A 16,635-nucleotide genomic window follows, 5' to 3' on the forward strand; every position below is an offset into this window, starting at 1 on the left:
ACAACACCTCAAGCGACGCTACGTCTGTTTTACTTCAATATACAGCCCTGGTGCCCCTGATTAAATTTTTTTAAAAACTAGTTTGTGACCGACGGACCAAATATTCACTCGGTTCCCTCGATTCAAATTCGAAAATCGCGCGCAGCGAAGTAGATAAAAATTTGTAATTCAAATACACGTTTTTTCAACGTTTTCTTAGGCTTTACAAGATTCTTTGTATTAAGCTTTAGTATAAAGGAAAAAAAAAAGAAAAGTCATCAGTCTTACGCTTCAGGTGCCAGTCCAGAGACAATGTAAAACCAGCTTATATAAAAAAAAACAGGCATCATAACTGGAATTACTACACTACAAGGTGAACTGGACTTGTCTTCACTCGATTTTCTTTTTTCATAGTTTTTACCTGAGAGTATATGTCGAGTGGAAAACACTCGCTCAGGATTATTTCTATGTTTCGCATACAGAACTGTATTCCTTATCGGCCCGGACAGAGGATTTATTTTCATGGTTGAAATTATCAGTTTTCTATCTGGCAATTTTGTAGGTGATATTTAATTAATGCGCATGTGCAAAGGGGTGAGTTATTGATCCCTTCTGGTTGGTGGTTCCGTGATCTAAACACGCCCCTTCCGAAATAACAGAAAAGGGAAGGGTAATATATACAAATTATCAAAAATAAATCTTTCTCGGGTTTACTGTATTTCTTATCATTAAAAATTTCTACAAGAACTCACAGTAATTTTAACACCATTGACCCGACTAAAATGTAAAATTTTATATTCAACTCGATAGGGATAATGACATTACGCAAATGCAATCTTTATTACCCTTTGCATATAGTAGGTAAGGAAAACCACACAATTGGTCTAAGGCGCTCAACTCACGCAAGGAAGTCTTTGTGTTCGATTCCTGGTAAGAACACAAAATCATTAAAATTTTAACAATATTTTAAGTCTGTCCAAACGTTTGTAGGCAATGTATGAATTCCACCCTCTAGGGAGTAATTAAGATTTAAATATTAGTACGGAGATCGAGAAAATAAAAAATAAATAAACAAGGCTTATGGATGTTCGAACATAAGTTACACAAATGTTACACAGTAACTTTCCCTGTCTGTTACAATAGATTTAGAAGACAAAAACATTAAAATGTATTTTTTTTCAAGACTGGGTACTCTGTGCTTTAGTTTCTGTTTTTGTTATAACCAATTTTATTCAGTCTGTTTTATTTATTTTATGTTAAAACCATATAGCCTTGACGAAAATATCATAATCATCTCAGTCATTCCTGTCCACTGTCCATTTTCGGTCTTTTAACATATCTCGGCCACAACGTTTTACTCTAGAGATAACCAAATCGCTGAGTTTTAAAAGGAAGTTGGTCTTAGGTTGGCAGCAAATAGCAAAATGAAAAGATTCTTCAACAACAAACGCTGTCGAAGAAGTCTGAAACACAAAATGTATGTCCAATGTGTACTTCTAGTATTGAATTATGGAGCAGAAACACACTCACCAAATTGACTAAAAGAGAGCTCCAAGTAGCATAGATGAAACATGAAAGAGCCATGCTACATATGCAACTCTCTTACCAGATAAGAAACACCGAGATACAGAAAAAAAGAGTAACGGACGTTGTCGATATATTGACTAAGCTTAATGGTCATTTGCGGGACAAAAATATGCCCGTTTTAAAAAATGAAAAAACAATTACAGATTTCTCAGTTATAATTTTGACAATTCAAAGGGAAAATAAAAACAAGTTTCAAATATGATATGAGTATAAGTAAGGGAAAAATCGTCAAAACAAATTATTTACAAATATTAATTGAAAATAATAAATTCTGAATATATCGTATCGTGCCGATAAGTCAATATAAAAACATGATTGATCATTTTTTAGTCCTCTTACGCAAAAAAAAAAAAACAAAATGATAACTGCTAACAATGTCAGTTAATTAAGATAATATTTTTAATATTAACATTTTAAAGGGTTGTCTTTATTAGCCTTCCGTAAAGTTTTGGCGCCACGAGTTTTGGGCGCGATAAACTAGGGTTGCCCAAAATTCGCTTACCAATTATTAGGGTGGCGTAAAGTTCAAAGCTGAAAAACTCAAATAATAATAATAATATGTTAATAAGTATGATCAAGCCACATGTTATATTTTCAACGCTAAAATTGTTAAATCACACATTAAAATATTTCTTCGATGCATATTTATTTTTTAATAAAATCTAATTTATTTATTTACGTACTAATTTATTTATTTATGCTTTATTAAGAAATTTCATAACATTTAAAGAACAAATGTAAACTTTTAATAACATTACGATTTCGCTTAAAAAAATTTGAGAACAATTTTTTTGTAATTAATATGAAATGTTTTAAGACTTTCCATTTCTTTTATTTCTTCGGGTAACTTATTGCACAGTTTTAATTCTTTGTACAATGAGTTTTCTGACTGTATTTTTCTCCTCGTTGGTAATCTATTTTATTTCATATCTAGTTTTGTATGTATAACATTTTTGGTAAAATTTTATTGTCTATTTTATTTTATTTATCCCCTTAATTATTTCATGCATAAAAGAATGTATTATTTGTTGCTTTACTGTGAGCATGCCAGTTTCTTTGCTCATTTTTTCGACATTAAAATATTATATTTTTATTTTTAGTACAATCTTCTTTGCTATATTTTAAATACTTCTTGTGTTTTTAATTTGCCCTTCACGAGGTACTTAAAAAAGAACAGAATAATAGTAATTCATGTGTGGGCAAACGATTGATTTGTAAATAAGAACACTCCTCTTTAAATCTATTTTATTTCTTTATCTTTTCATATTTTTTTTTATTTACATATTGAGAATGTGTTGTCAAATTGAAATTTGTATCTGAGTACTCTCCGAAATACTTTATTTTATCTACAAAATTTACTACTTGATTATCAATATTAATAATGTACTTGAGGGAATATTTATTTCGGAATACTTCAATATTTTATTTTTGCAATATTTGATTGTAATTTGTTCACTTTTAACTATTTTGAAATATTTCTTAACTAAAACTTATCTTATTTATTTCTTTATCATAACCATCTCCGGATATGTAAACAAGTGCATCATCTTCAAATAGTTTGATTCTACAAAATTATTAAAATGTGGAAAGCACAAACAGACAAGTATTTATTTGTTGGATTTCAATGCTTCCAAAATGGTTGTTTTTATTTATTCATGTTTGATAGCCTTTATTAGGTGATCGCCTTTATTGGGACGTTTCAGTAACCATTGCAGGAGCCATCTTCAGGGTAAAATTTGTATTTGCCTGAAGATGTTTAGCTTCCATGAAGTTTTGTTACCCTAAGTTGCTAACGCTTAATACCGCTTCTGCAATGGTAGTTGAAACGTCGGAACGAATCCAATTAACAAGGCATCACACAAAAAAAAAACAAATTTTAAGGCGTTGCTTCGTATGTAGGTGAAATAATTTAGTCAGATGAATCTCTTCCGCATTAATAATAGTTTCAGCTCCTAAGACTTTACAAAAATCATCAGTGGAAAGAATTTAAGAAATATTGATGTTCAAACATAGGCAAAATTGTAAATGTTACACACTAAGTAAAGTTATCACTTAAATCAGTCAATGACAGTAAGCCCTGTAAATGCCTAGACTTCTAAATTTCCTTCTTTAAAATATTATCCATCTTTGTTGTAATATGTAAAACTTATGTTACGTATCCCCTATACGTAACAAGATTATAATACTATAATAATTGAAGTTAGATTTTAAAAATCGTTCCAGAGAACACTATCGATTTCAAACATAATAGGCTTAAATTTGCATACAATATTATGTTATTTAAATACGCAAAAAATGTACGACTGCATGATATGCGTCATTTCATGTTGCAATGGAAAGCATGCCTATATTATTAAGGATCAGGTCTAAATATTTAACCCATTAGGTCCCAACTTATTTTTTCTTTTTTCATTTTATTTTATTTTTATTTGATTGGATTACAACAGGTTACAATACTTGTTCATAGAGGAAAAAAATGAGAATTTATAATAAGGCCTGCTTTCCAATTAGATGTATTCACATGAATTTAACCATATAAGGCGTCGATTTAAACAATATTTACAATTAAATAATAAGTAATCAAAACATTTTTCTGGATTGCATAAAAATACACATATTGGATAATTAAAGATATTGGAGGATCGTACGAAAACATATAAAAAATAATGATACTTAAAAATATAGATAATGTAAAGATTGTAAGAAGGGATTCAGCTCACCAAACATTTTTAATAATAATAATTCCAGGACAAAAAAAAATTACATAAAAACCGTCAAATTTGACAACCACAAGTTTATCTATTTCTGGTGAATTTTTTAAATGATGTTTTTATTTTAAATTTATTTTTAAACCTTTGCGGATTACATACATTGAACAAAATATTTTTTCTTTTTTGAAATTCATATTCTAATGTAATTGATAATATTTTTTAAATCTTTTGTAAAGGTTGTCTGTGTCTTTTGTTTAGTTTTGTCTCGTAGTTTATTGTTTAATTTCAGTCCCTTGTTTATTAGTCTCGACTGTTCTTGTCTCGTTTTAGAATATTGTAAATATGATGTTGTTTAGATATTCTTGTATTGTGTACATGTAAACTACAATATTTTTCAAGTTTTTCATTCCTTGGTCTATAACTACTTCAGTGACTAATGAATAGCAATAAGTTTAAGGTTTCTAGTTGAAAGAGTTCAGTTATGTTTCTTTATTTTTACAGTTCTTTAGTTGCGGTTAGATGAAAGAGGTGATGTACTAACTTTTTATATTTTATTTTGCTGTCTTTGTAGTATATTTATACTAGGAAGCTGAACTTTTGAAGCTACGAAAAATCTTTTGCCAGCAATGTCTAAAATATGTTATTATGTTTTACTATTTACTTTCTAAAAATTTAATAGATCCAGCCAAAGATTGAATGGTTAACTTTAAATCCCTTATTCTAAATCCAGACTCGGGCAAAGACACTCGTTTTTCATAGCTTCAAACCTGTTTAATGCATTTTATAAGGACAATAATATGTTAGAATAAAATTATTTGAATTTAAAATTGTCTCATTTTTGTTAACAGAAAAATGTGTTTTTATTTTTAATATCTATTGTATTCTTCCAGTAAACTTGATTTAAAATTGTAATAAAACATATACCCACACACTGGCCATGCCTTTGTGGGAATTTCGAAATGTTTATGATGTAGTTTTTTTTTTGTATTTGGAACTTATGTACCTATACCTACTGTAAATTTCAAAGAAAAAAAAATAATAAATTGGCTGCTCTCAGGAAAAAACTCTGAGAAGAAAAATCGGTTAGAAAAACTAACGAAATTTATCGATATGAGCAAAATGCAAAAAAAATCTTAAATACAAGCAAAACTGCTTGTCAAATGATAAGGTTATCAATAGAGACATATATTTTACGTGATATTAAGAATAAAGAATAGCCAGAATAGGTTTTAAAAAAAGACATTAGTAAAAAATTGAGATTTATCCAATAAATAGTGACGTGTCCCAAACAGGTTAGTTTGTCGTTAAAGCATTTAGAAAATAATTATGTAATTGTTGTTAATTTCAGTAAATTGGATTCAGCAACAGGAAATAATGCAATGGTCAATTAATTCTTTTGAATTCGTTTACCGTTGTGCAATTATAATATACAAATATAAAGTAACTGAAAATTGTAAATATGTTTAAAAGTTTAAAAAAAACTGTCATTGTAAGGAGAAAAAATGCAGTAACGTAAACATGTTAATTTATCGACTTTATTAGAGAGAACAGGGTCGCGATTACAAAGGCAATCTTTATTGGTACATATCAAGACGGTATTTAAGTAAAATCGATATTTATATACGAAAATATGTATCTTTTTTATAAATATTCAAAGCCTTTTCCTCAATAACCTACAATTTAATATGTACGGAAAACAAAATTGTTCACATTTTTGTATTCCATAGAGAAAAATTAATTTTACATTGTACATATCTTTTTTAGAGAGTGGTAAATTTAGGGATTTGTATTTTTTGCATGCGCTGACACTCTTCTCCATAATATAATGGCCACACTGATGATTAAACGTCAGATGATGTATAAAACAGTTTAAAAAAAGGATAACAAACTAATACGGTTTAGTCAACTAGACCTAATGTTTATGGTCGCAATTATGTTCAAAATAAAAACCATTTTGTATGGTTTCACGTGTTGGTATTTATTTGATGTTTAATCATTAGTGTGGCCATATAGATATGATGATGATCACAGTATGTCGATGCAAAAAAAAATCCATAAATAACCACTCTCTAGGAGATAGAAAAGATTAAAAAAAGCACCAGGGCGTAACTCATTTATTTAAAGTATCTACTGCTGTCGTATGAAAAAAGTATGAATTCCTATTTTTTCTATATAAAGTTTATATTTGAAGCACTAACTTTGTGGTAATTCATTATAATAAAATAAATAAAACAACTTTGTTTTTAACCACTAATTTTTATTTTGAAGCTTGTTTGCTTTGAAACCGGTTGGTGAAAAATCACAATTAGTGGTTAAAAACAAAGTTGTTTTATTTATTTTATTTCCTATTTTTTCATTTATCATACCTATCATTTTCTGTACAACTCGAAAAAAGTTTAAAGAAAAAAAATACATGTAAAATTTTATATGCCATTCATTTTATTTGTTTTTTCTCTGAAACGTGCTGGAAAGGTAAATATTTAACTAGACTAGATTTGATTTTCTATAATGAATATGATGAAATGAAAATTTCACTTTTTTGGTGCAACAGACCCCAACGCGCATGCTGAAATTTTATCAATTAAACAAATTCGCCTGTTCTTGTGATGTATCCGGCGTTGCGAATTTCTCTTAATTAATTAATATCTCGGTAACTACTATAAATATTTCCAAGATTTTTTTTATAATCTTCAAGTTAACCTTAACCAAGAAAAAAATAATTATATTTGGGTATATTAGATAATTTTAAATGAAGTATTTTGTCCATCATGATCACTAACATTCATTTAAGAGAAAGAGATGTAATCATATTAGACGCCACACGTATAATTTTAATAAGTTGTTTGAACATTTTAATATTTCTATAAGTATGTTTAATTAATATGTTCAACTGGAATAGGTAATTTAAAATTATCAACTTGACAAAGCACGATAAACGTAAAAATTTAAAACTAAATTAGTTGCAACAGAGAGAGAAAACATTTTTGAGAAGGGAATGTGGAAGTTTAGACATTTACAGGGCTTATGATCTGTCATTGGCTGGTTTAAGTGGCTACTTTACACACTGTGTAACATTCAATATTCTGCCCTATGTTTAAACATCCATAGCGTGATGGTAAATGCCTAGACTTCCGTATTCACTTTAGGAGTTAAGGACTGGATTTTCTTTAGAGAGGGTTTTTGAGTAGGAAACTCCTTGATGATTTTCCAAATGCTTGAGTTTACTGTTTACCATATTGATGTGCCATATATATGTTTTTTTTAATTTCTAAATATTTTTTTAGAGAAGAAATCCAGCCTGTCGGCAAACACTTAGATATACCGTGGCTTCAGTTCGTTTTTGTCCTACAGACCAAACACAAATCTGCAGAAATAGAGCTTAAAAGTTTTTTTTACTAAATAGGCATAAATAATGACACCAACATAAGACGAAATTCGCTTAAAATACACCTTAAACAATTTAATAAATATATTTTTAAAATTTTTAATTTTCTCTTTAATTTTTAATCTCACTCACACACACACACACCCTGTTTTGACATACCTAGTAAAAACTTTAGGCTCTAATTAAAATACAATTAAAATATCATTTTATATCTAAACATTATTCTCCCTACTTGTTGTTTTGATATATTTATTGTGTTGTATTCTGTTGCTTTCATAAAATATAAATAAAGGCTTTCTGGGACCTCTTGTACGCTCAACTCTCAACTCAACAATTTCGTTAAAAATGGACAAAAACGAACTAAATCGACGATATTCAAAACATTGGAAAATAATAAGTTTCAGATATTATGTCTCCTATCTTAAAAGTAAATATTATACTTGACTTGCTTTTCTGTTATAAAAGTTTGCAAAAAGTTTTCTCTTAAAAAAACTACTGTGTCGATCTAGATTTGATATAACTGTATGAGAAAGTGCTTTTGAATTGCTTTAATTATGTTTTAAAATTGCAATGATTTAAGCTGTCGTTCACGGTGCTTTTGAGCCATTACTTTCGACTTGCAGACATAATTATTCTCTTATATAAAAAAAAAACATAATTACATCACTGTTGTATAACCTCCCTCTAAGTTAAATGTAAACATTTTTCACATCCAAAACTCTTTTTACTTTGAGTAATCAAATTTTACACTGTCTTGTTTTTAGATTTGAATGAACTACTTTGGTTGTAAGTTTTACGTCTCCTTTTTCAATGTTGCTTCCTCATCATCAGAACCTATAATACAGTCTTACTTATGTTTGTAATTATAAGTACATAACCACTTAGCGACTTTTTATGCCTACCGGTTTCGAGACGTACCCGTCTTTTCGTCAGAACACTCACTACACCCACATGCAAATACTAAAATACACTTAACTATCACCGGTGTGCATAGTATTTACGAAAAATACATAAATTACATGCGGAGTTAAAGGGGATGCAAACACCACCATGTCAGAACATGCATTAAAATTTCTCATAAATTCAAATCACAATAGAGATAACGATACAGGAGTTTTTACATGTTAATACTAAAAAGGACTTAAATGAATAACATGGAGGTTTTTCACATTAAAAAAGTTTGAAAAATGATATTCCTTTAGTAAATAATCTAATATTAATATTCAAAGCATGAACATTTTACTAAATGTTATTAAATATTTGTATATAACCACTTACCGGTTTTTTATTTTTGTGCAATAACTATGGTAAAGGTGAATAGTGGGTTTTGCATGTTGGTTTATTTGGTGTCCTGATTAAGAGAGGGGTGCGTCTCAAAACCGGTAGACATGGAAAAGTCGGTAAGTGGTAATATACAAATATTTAATAACATTTAGTTACCAAATATCTTTTTCAATGTAGCCCACTTTTTTATTTAAAAACTAACGAATCGTGTAATTATTAACCGGGCAAACCCCCACCCCCCTTTTCTAACCCCCCCCCTTCCCCCCCCCTACACATTCTGCAACATTTCACTAAATATTATTTACCTTATTTTAGTGCATGTTCTATGCACACTACGGTGATGGTAAAGGAGAAAGTGTATTTTAGTATTTGCATGTTGGTGTAGTGAGTGTCCTGACGATGAAATAGGTACGCCTCGAAACCAGTAAACACAAAAAGTCGTTTAGTTGTTAAATTTGAATATTTACTAAATATTATTTAAAATGTTTGATCACAAAGTTAATACTAATTAATAATAGTTAAGTAAACTAAACTAAGTTAATAATAGTTAACATAAATAATATAATGTACTGACTTAAAATCACGCGGTACTAATATTGTTTATTGAAAATATTACATGAAAATAACAGAAGATTGAAACAAAAAGAGAAAAGCTAAAGAACGCAGTGGAACACAGAAAGAGTTTGGAAATTGGAAGCATCACTCGATGAAAACCCATGTCAGATGCAAAATTAACTTACAGAATCATTAAACATAATAGATGTCAAGCGTTTTAAGTATGAATGGTTCAAAAGCAAGGAAATTGCCTCTTGTACGAATTAAAAGCAGGAGACGTCGATCAGCACGTGTGAAGAATTGTTGCTCTAACGGCAGAAAAGTAAAGGCCACATGTGACAAGGGCAGTCAAAACATACTTGGAAACGCTCAAACGGGAAGTTCTACCCCACCCGCCATATCGATGGACATTGCTCCTTCCGATCACCACTTGTTTCGATCGATGATTCATTTTGGCTGAGCAGCACTTCAATTCTTATGAAGATGCCAAAAAACCTTCAAAAAATGAGATGGTATTCGTTCGCTGCCAGAAACATGAAAGAAAGTGGTCACTAGCGATGGACAATACTTTCAATGACAAGTCCTTTACAATTTAAAAGAAATAAATCATTTGTTTTTACAAAAACAAACAGTGAGAACTCATTTAAATCCCAATAAATCCGGTTAAAAAATAAATAATAAACGTGCTGACTTCCAAATCAAAACTAAATAGACCACTTTAAAACTACATATTCTGAATTTACTATGCGAACGATTTTATAATCGAGTATTTTTTTTTATATCGGCAATAAACGCTGACATTTTGAATCTACCTTTGACCTCTCAGTGAAGCCTTTCGGCGAGGAATTATCATGATTTTATTTATTATAGCTTTTCGACGAAAAGCGTTTCACAATTACCCGATGAATCAATGATACAATAAACAGATTAATGTTTTGTGAAGAATTTAATGTGAAATTACTCAAAAAGTTGCTTACCTATGATATTGCCGTTTTCACAAACTGGCCAATATGAACTTGGCTAACTATCGTTTACGGAGGAATTGCATACTTATTTAATCGTTTTTTTCCCCTTTTTGTTTAATTTTAGTCCTAAAATACGGCGTTAATTGATAAAAAAATGTAACTTACTAGTACATGCAATACAAAATAAATAATAAAATATGTTGCATCGCGTTTAGTCTCTAAAACCGACTACACGCAATCGGGCGAGTGTTGCGAAAACGCACTATTATAGGCACACCTGCGAAACGCATCGCCGTAAAACAGCAGACACCACATATTGGTAATTCCACAAGACGCGGGCCTCGCAAGCAGGTGACCCCCGACGTCCGAGGTTCCCACAAACTGGTGACACTGACGTCCGGTTCCCACATGCTAAAAGTTTGTTATTAGTTATATAATACACAATTTACATATGTGTATTCATACCAATATTGTGAACGCAAAAGTGTGTTTGTTTGCGTCTCCTTCACGTCTCAACGCAACTTATTGAAATATTATTTTGCTAAATGATAGCCGGAGAGGTGAGAAGTAAAATAGGATACTAATTTTTCATCCCGAAAAAAATATGCAGTATACCGACAATGGGAAACATTGTTTGAAAATGGCTGCCGAGTGAATGTCAAAAGGAATCAATTTGAAATTAAGACTTTAAATTTCTATAATTGACTTTGTTTTAGTTCTGTAGTAGTATTTTAGATTTGTGAACAGAATGACGATGCTACATTGCCATAGACTAACGGTTCGTCGTATTTTTTTCATAGCGATTGTTGGAAGACCGGCAATCGATACAAGCTACTTTCTGTCCTGAAAAATAAATCATTCAATATGGAAAACTCTTATTGCTAAACGGCAAAACTAATTAACAACTCAAATAATTTCTCAACAATATTTTGAGTTTGTCCAAATTTCTGTAGACAAGGACTGGATTCAACTCCCTGGGGAGCTTTTTATATTAACATATTACAACAGAGATGAAAAACATTTAAGAGAAGTTAATATAGAAGTCTAGGCATCTACAGGGCTTATGACCTGTCAATGACTGGTTTAAGTGGCCACTTTACACACTGTGTAACATTCACCATTCTGCCTATATTTGAACATCTATATTCCTTCAATTCTTCCACCTGTTGATGTTTGTGAAGTTAAAGAGCTAAAACCTTTATTTATGCTGGTGAGATTCATCTAATTGAATTATTTCACCTACATACTAGGCAACGCCTGAAAATGTTATTTTTTCAATTTCTATACTTCTTCATGGACAAGGTAATTTATCAACATTGACAGGTCATAAGCCCTGTAGATGCCTAGACTGCTATATTACCTTCTCTTGAATGTTCTTCATCTCTGTTGTAATATGTTAATCAAATAATTTCTCCCTAATACCACGTGATAAAAGCCGCTTTATACAATACGAATGGGTATAAGGGTATATGGTGATAAGACTGATATATAAACAAAGTTCTGAGTTGCTAATCAAAATTATATTCGGACAATTTAATATTGCCATTACAAAACCATTTGCTAAAAAGAAACAATTAATTAATGTTATTTACAGATGTTTTATTTACTGTATTATTATTGTTTTGATTTACACGAATTAGTTTTATTTTCCTACGCATAACGGCGATTTCATGGGTAAGCACCTATATAGTATACCGCAAAATAACCTGAGGCTTAGTTAGCTTAGTACAAAAAACGTAGAGGATAATAATTGTATTAAATTCAATCATTCTTAGATTCATATTTTTAATGACTATAAATTATTCTTGATAGAATTCTATTCTTATTAGCTGATTGCGCTGTATATGATCTTATTTTTATTTATTATTACTTTGAAAACATACATTTAAACATATTTAACATTAAAAAAAAGATTTCAAAATACAAAAACGACTAATTTAGTTGTCATAAAAAAAATCGTTAACATTTAACGAGAAATCCCATCCCATATATAAAACATACACGTACATTACACACGGCACATATACATTAGCGTTATACATTATATAAAACAAAATATGTGAATTCAGTAACTATTGAACTCAATGAAGAAATTTGCTCTTTAAATTCTATTTTGATATTGAAAGATAAAATGAAAATTATGGCAAATTAACTAGTTAAAAATTGTACCCTAAATGATGATTTTTTCAACAAAGTTTTGAGTAGGCCCAAATGCTTGCAGACAGGCTGGATTTTCTCCCTACGGAGTTGTTCATATTTAAATTTGTTGCAACAGAGAGGAAAAACATTTTTTAGAAGGGAATATGGGAGTCTATACTTCATACAGGCAATTATTTAGACAACCTAGGTACTGCAGTGTCTCCGGAACGTTTACAGCTGGACGGGTAAAAACCTCCACTACCCTACTTTGCCAAAGAGCCTGGAGCCTATGGGAAACCCTGAAAAGCTCCTACAACGCGTTCCTCCAAACCACTCTAGGGTGGATAATTATCCGGAACATTTATTTATTTATTATATTAGGAAAACAAACAGTACGTACACATATATTGCCAATTTCTTTGTATATTAGTGTAAGAAACTCATGCACACACCAAAAAAATGTTTACACTCAATACAATAATTTAAATTATCAACAATATTTTGAGTTTGTCCAAATTTTTGTAGACAAGGACTGGATTCAACTCCCTGGGGAGCTGTGTATATTAACATTTTATAACAGAGATGAAGAACATTTAAGAGAAGGTAATATAGAAGTCTAGGCATCTACAGGGCTTATGACCTGTCAATGGCTGGTTTAAGTGATCACTTTACACACTGTGTAACATTCACCACTCTGCCACATTCACCACGCGGTCCCCAAATCATCGAGCCACTCTCGAGTCTACTTCGCGCCAACAAGAAAGAATTCTCAGTACTCGTGTATTACCAAAAACCCTGGCACTAGGACTGGCCTTAGGACTTCGCCCCCGCTATTTCGCGCCCCGCATCCACTTGGGAATTAGTTTTCCCACCAATGTACACAAAAATACCTAGTATGTAGTTCGTTAAATACAATTAGTTAAAATTATAATTTTTATTTGCAATTAAGGCTCTAGCATTTTCTTTGTTGGGAGAGAAAAAATATGCATCGATTACAGAAAAAAATTATTATGAATATTAAAAATTCTACTGTTATAATTTTATTGTCAATTTATTATTTAATATCCTTACGATGACGTAATAAGGAACAGGTGAATTATGTGAACATCTGCGTCGTTCAGAAATCGCAAGTGTAACTCAATGAAGCCATTTTATAGCATTAATAATTTTCTGCCGAGTCACTTCACGGTTACAATTTTTAAAATGTCGGCAGTACTCACTTTCGTTACTGCGCACGGTCTAAAAAAATGAGTCAAAAATACAACTACATATCTGATCAGGGGTTTGTAACACTTTAAAAGGTAAATTGTTTCATTTTCATTTATTTATTCATTTCAAATTACGTTTGCTTACGAAGACTGCTTTTTTATTTATTTATTGGGGATATCAACAGTAATACTTGTAACAAAAATATAACAATTAAAATATACAGAGAATAAAACCAATGACAGATATCCACAGAAAAAATATACAAAAATATTAGCACTGTGATTATTTAATGTTTTGAAATTTTGAAATTACTCTGCGTGTGACGTCACAAGTTCTCTTCGGTGAATTCCGCTGATTGCTGAATTGGCTTCTCGTAAAACGTTTATATATTACAACACTCTATCATTAGTTAATTCAAAATAACTAGTTACATCGAAGTAGTTCGTTTTTACTAAAATCATTTTCTTTCCTTTTTTCGTTCATTTTCAAGAAATTTTATTTGTTTATTTATATAGAATCTTGAAGTACGACAAACATAAATATATTTTTATGAGAGCTCTAATAATGACATATTTCTTAACCCTTACTACTTCTTATTTTCTTTCCCGTACAATTTAATGCACCAATTTTTCCGCGCGCAAGAAAAAAATCTTTACATCCAATTTCACGTAGCACTGAACCTCCTCATTATATCAATAATAGTTGAATTACGCTCACGTAGAAGATTAAACACGATTTTGATTTTCTTAGAGTAATTGGACAAAAACTTTTAGGCAAAGCTCTATTATGTCATTTTGACTGGTTATTTTTTGAATAAAACTATTCTTATTTCTCAAAATTCAATGATTGTCATTGCCTCGTTGATATAACAATTTTCTCTTTAAATAAAACTGTTCTTTGTGTGTACGGTATTTGTACAATTGGGTACAATTCAATTATAGAATTTTGTTTTTATTGGTAAGCCAATAGATAATTTGTAAATAGTAAGATAAATACTATAAACTAATATAATAAAGTTCAATTAGAGACTTCCTCGTAATTAGTTACGTAAAGTGTTATATGTCAACTGTGACGTATGTAAATTATAATATAATAAAAAATATAAAAAAAGTAAACATACCCAGAATAAGTAAGTTGAGGCCAAAACATAAGGCATTGATGTGTAGAAGGCCCGAATATCTGAAAAAATATTAAAAATCAAAATTAGATTTTAAAAATTATGTGCATTTTTCAGAGACCAGAAAAAAAAGACTACCGCGATAGATTTAAAGACTTTTTCAGTTATTTCTTGTCTAAGTCGTTTGTCAATGATAAACTTTTCTGAAATTAAAAAAAAAGGTTAAAAATTAAATAAAAGGACAAACTAAAACCTATGTAAAAAATATCTAAAATATTAAATAACATCTCGTAGGTTTTAATTAATTTATTTATTTTTACGTTGTTTAATATTTAACTTTTCTTTTAAATATATTTCATGTATTGTCATTTTTGGTATAAAATATATTTTATGTGACACATTTAAAAATTCATACACAAACGAATAAAAATCACACATTGGCATACTTGGGAATAGTCATTAAAAGCTCTTATAAGTTTGTTTTTCATGTATTTATTGATCATTGTTTATTTACAAAATTTTATTTTTTTTCCAATTGTTTTTAGATAAAAGACTGGATTTTAGAACATTTAAGAGAAGAAAATACGTAAGTCTAGGCATTAACAAGGCTGCCGTTAGCTAGTTAAAGTGGCCACTTTACATACTGTGTTCACCAGTTTTCCTAGCATTTCTTCAATTCTTCCATCTGTTGATTTTAGTGAAGTTTAAGGGCTGAAACTTTTACCCTTGTACAGAGATTAATTATAGTGAATTATTTCACAAACCAATAACAGGTCATAAGCCTAGACTTCATATTTCTTACTCTAGAACGTTCTCTATCTTAGTTATAATTTTTTTAACTGTCCATTTTTTTTCTGTGTAACATTTTGTATTTTAAATACATTCAAAAACACATTAATAAAAAATACACACATTAAAACGAACGAAAATATCCCACATGGGCGTGGCCTGTGCGGGTATTATTCTTGGAAAAATGATTTGAAAATACTCAAGTTATTACTTGAGCCTAAATTGACTCTCTTAAAATTAAGTTTAAAATCTCTGCTACAAACGGTTTGATCATTTAAGGTCCGTCATTACATATATATTTATTCTATATTGTCATGTAGGAATGTCGTTCGGCATTGATACAAATTATTGATAAATACGTGCGATAGTGATGTCAACCATTGTTTATGGCAATCACAATATTCGGTTATTTAGATTGTTTCCGATGTCCGAGCAGAATGAGGAAAACATAAGTTAATTTGTTTTTTTTAAAACAAATATTATATTATAGACTTTTAGTCCCATGGAGTTGGGACTAATTTCTCAAATACTGTGTAACACACTGTCTTTAGTTATTTTTTTAAAATAAAATAAATAATTAGTGATTTTCTTGTCTTTATTTATAATAGTTTTTATGAACTGCACCTTTATGATCTATTGTGCATTTGTTAGCGGGCCTTACTTATAAAATCGTCGTAAAGTTACACTTAAGTAAAGTGGTTTAATTCGGATGGAAATACCATTCTTATTTCATCAGTAGAATAAGGTCGGTATTCCCATACCACTATACGTAAGTGTAACTTTACGCCGAGTTTATAAGTAAGGCCCAACACGTTTTTGTAAATACCGACTTATATGATCATTGTAACTGGCAGTTGTACTGTATTATGCACTTTAATAAGTAAATAATCTGGAATTAAAAACGCAACAATAATA

General features: G+C 30.0%; 1 protein-coding gene across 4 annotated transcripts in view; it reads right to left on the reverse strand.

Annotated features, from left to right (window-relative positions):
* The window catches only part of LOC148279997 (uncharacterized), a 188,843-nt gene extending 173,850 nt beyond the window's left edge, over positions 1-14,993 (reverse strand). For all 4 annotated transcript variants that reach the window (XM_088229085.1, XM_088229083.1, XM_088229084.1 and 1 more), the window contains exon 1: positions 14,935-14,993. The gene's annotated coding sequence lies outside the window, so the exon portion shown is untranslated. The remainder of the gene's footprint in view (positions 1-14,934) is intronic.
* Between the last annotated feature and the right edge of the window lie 1,642 nt (positions 14,994-16,635).

The sequence above is a fragment of the Micrasema longulum genome, unplaced genomic scaffold, assembly GCF_059751315.1.
Source record: "Micrasema longulum isolate JH-2025_06_02 unplaced genomic scaffold, ASM5975131v1 h1tg000633l, whole genome shotgun sequence".
Classification (NCBI taxonomy): domain Eukaryota; kingdom Metazoa; phylum Arthropoda; class Insecta; order Trichoptera; family Brachycentridae; genus Micrasema; species Micrasema longulum.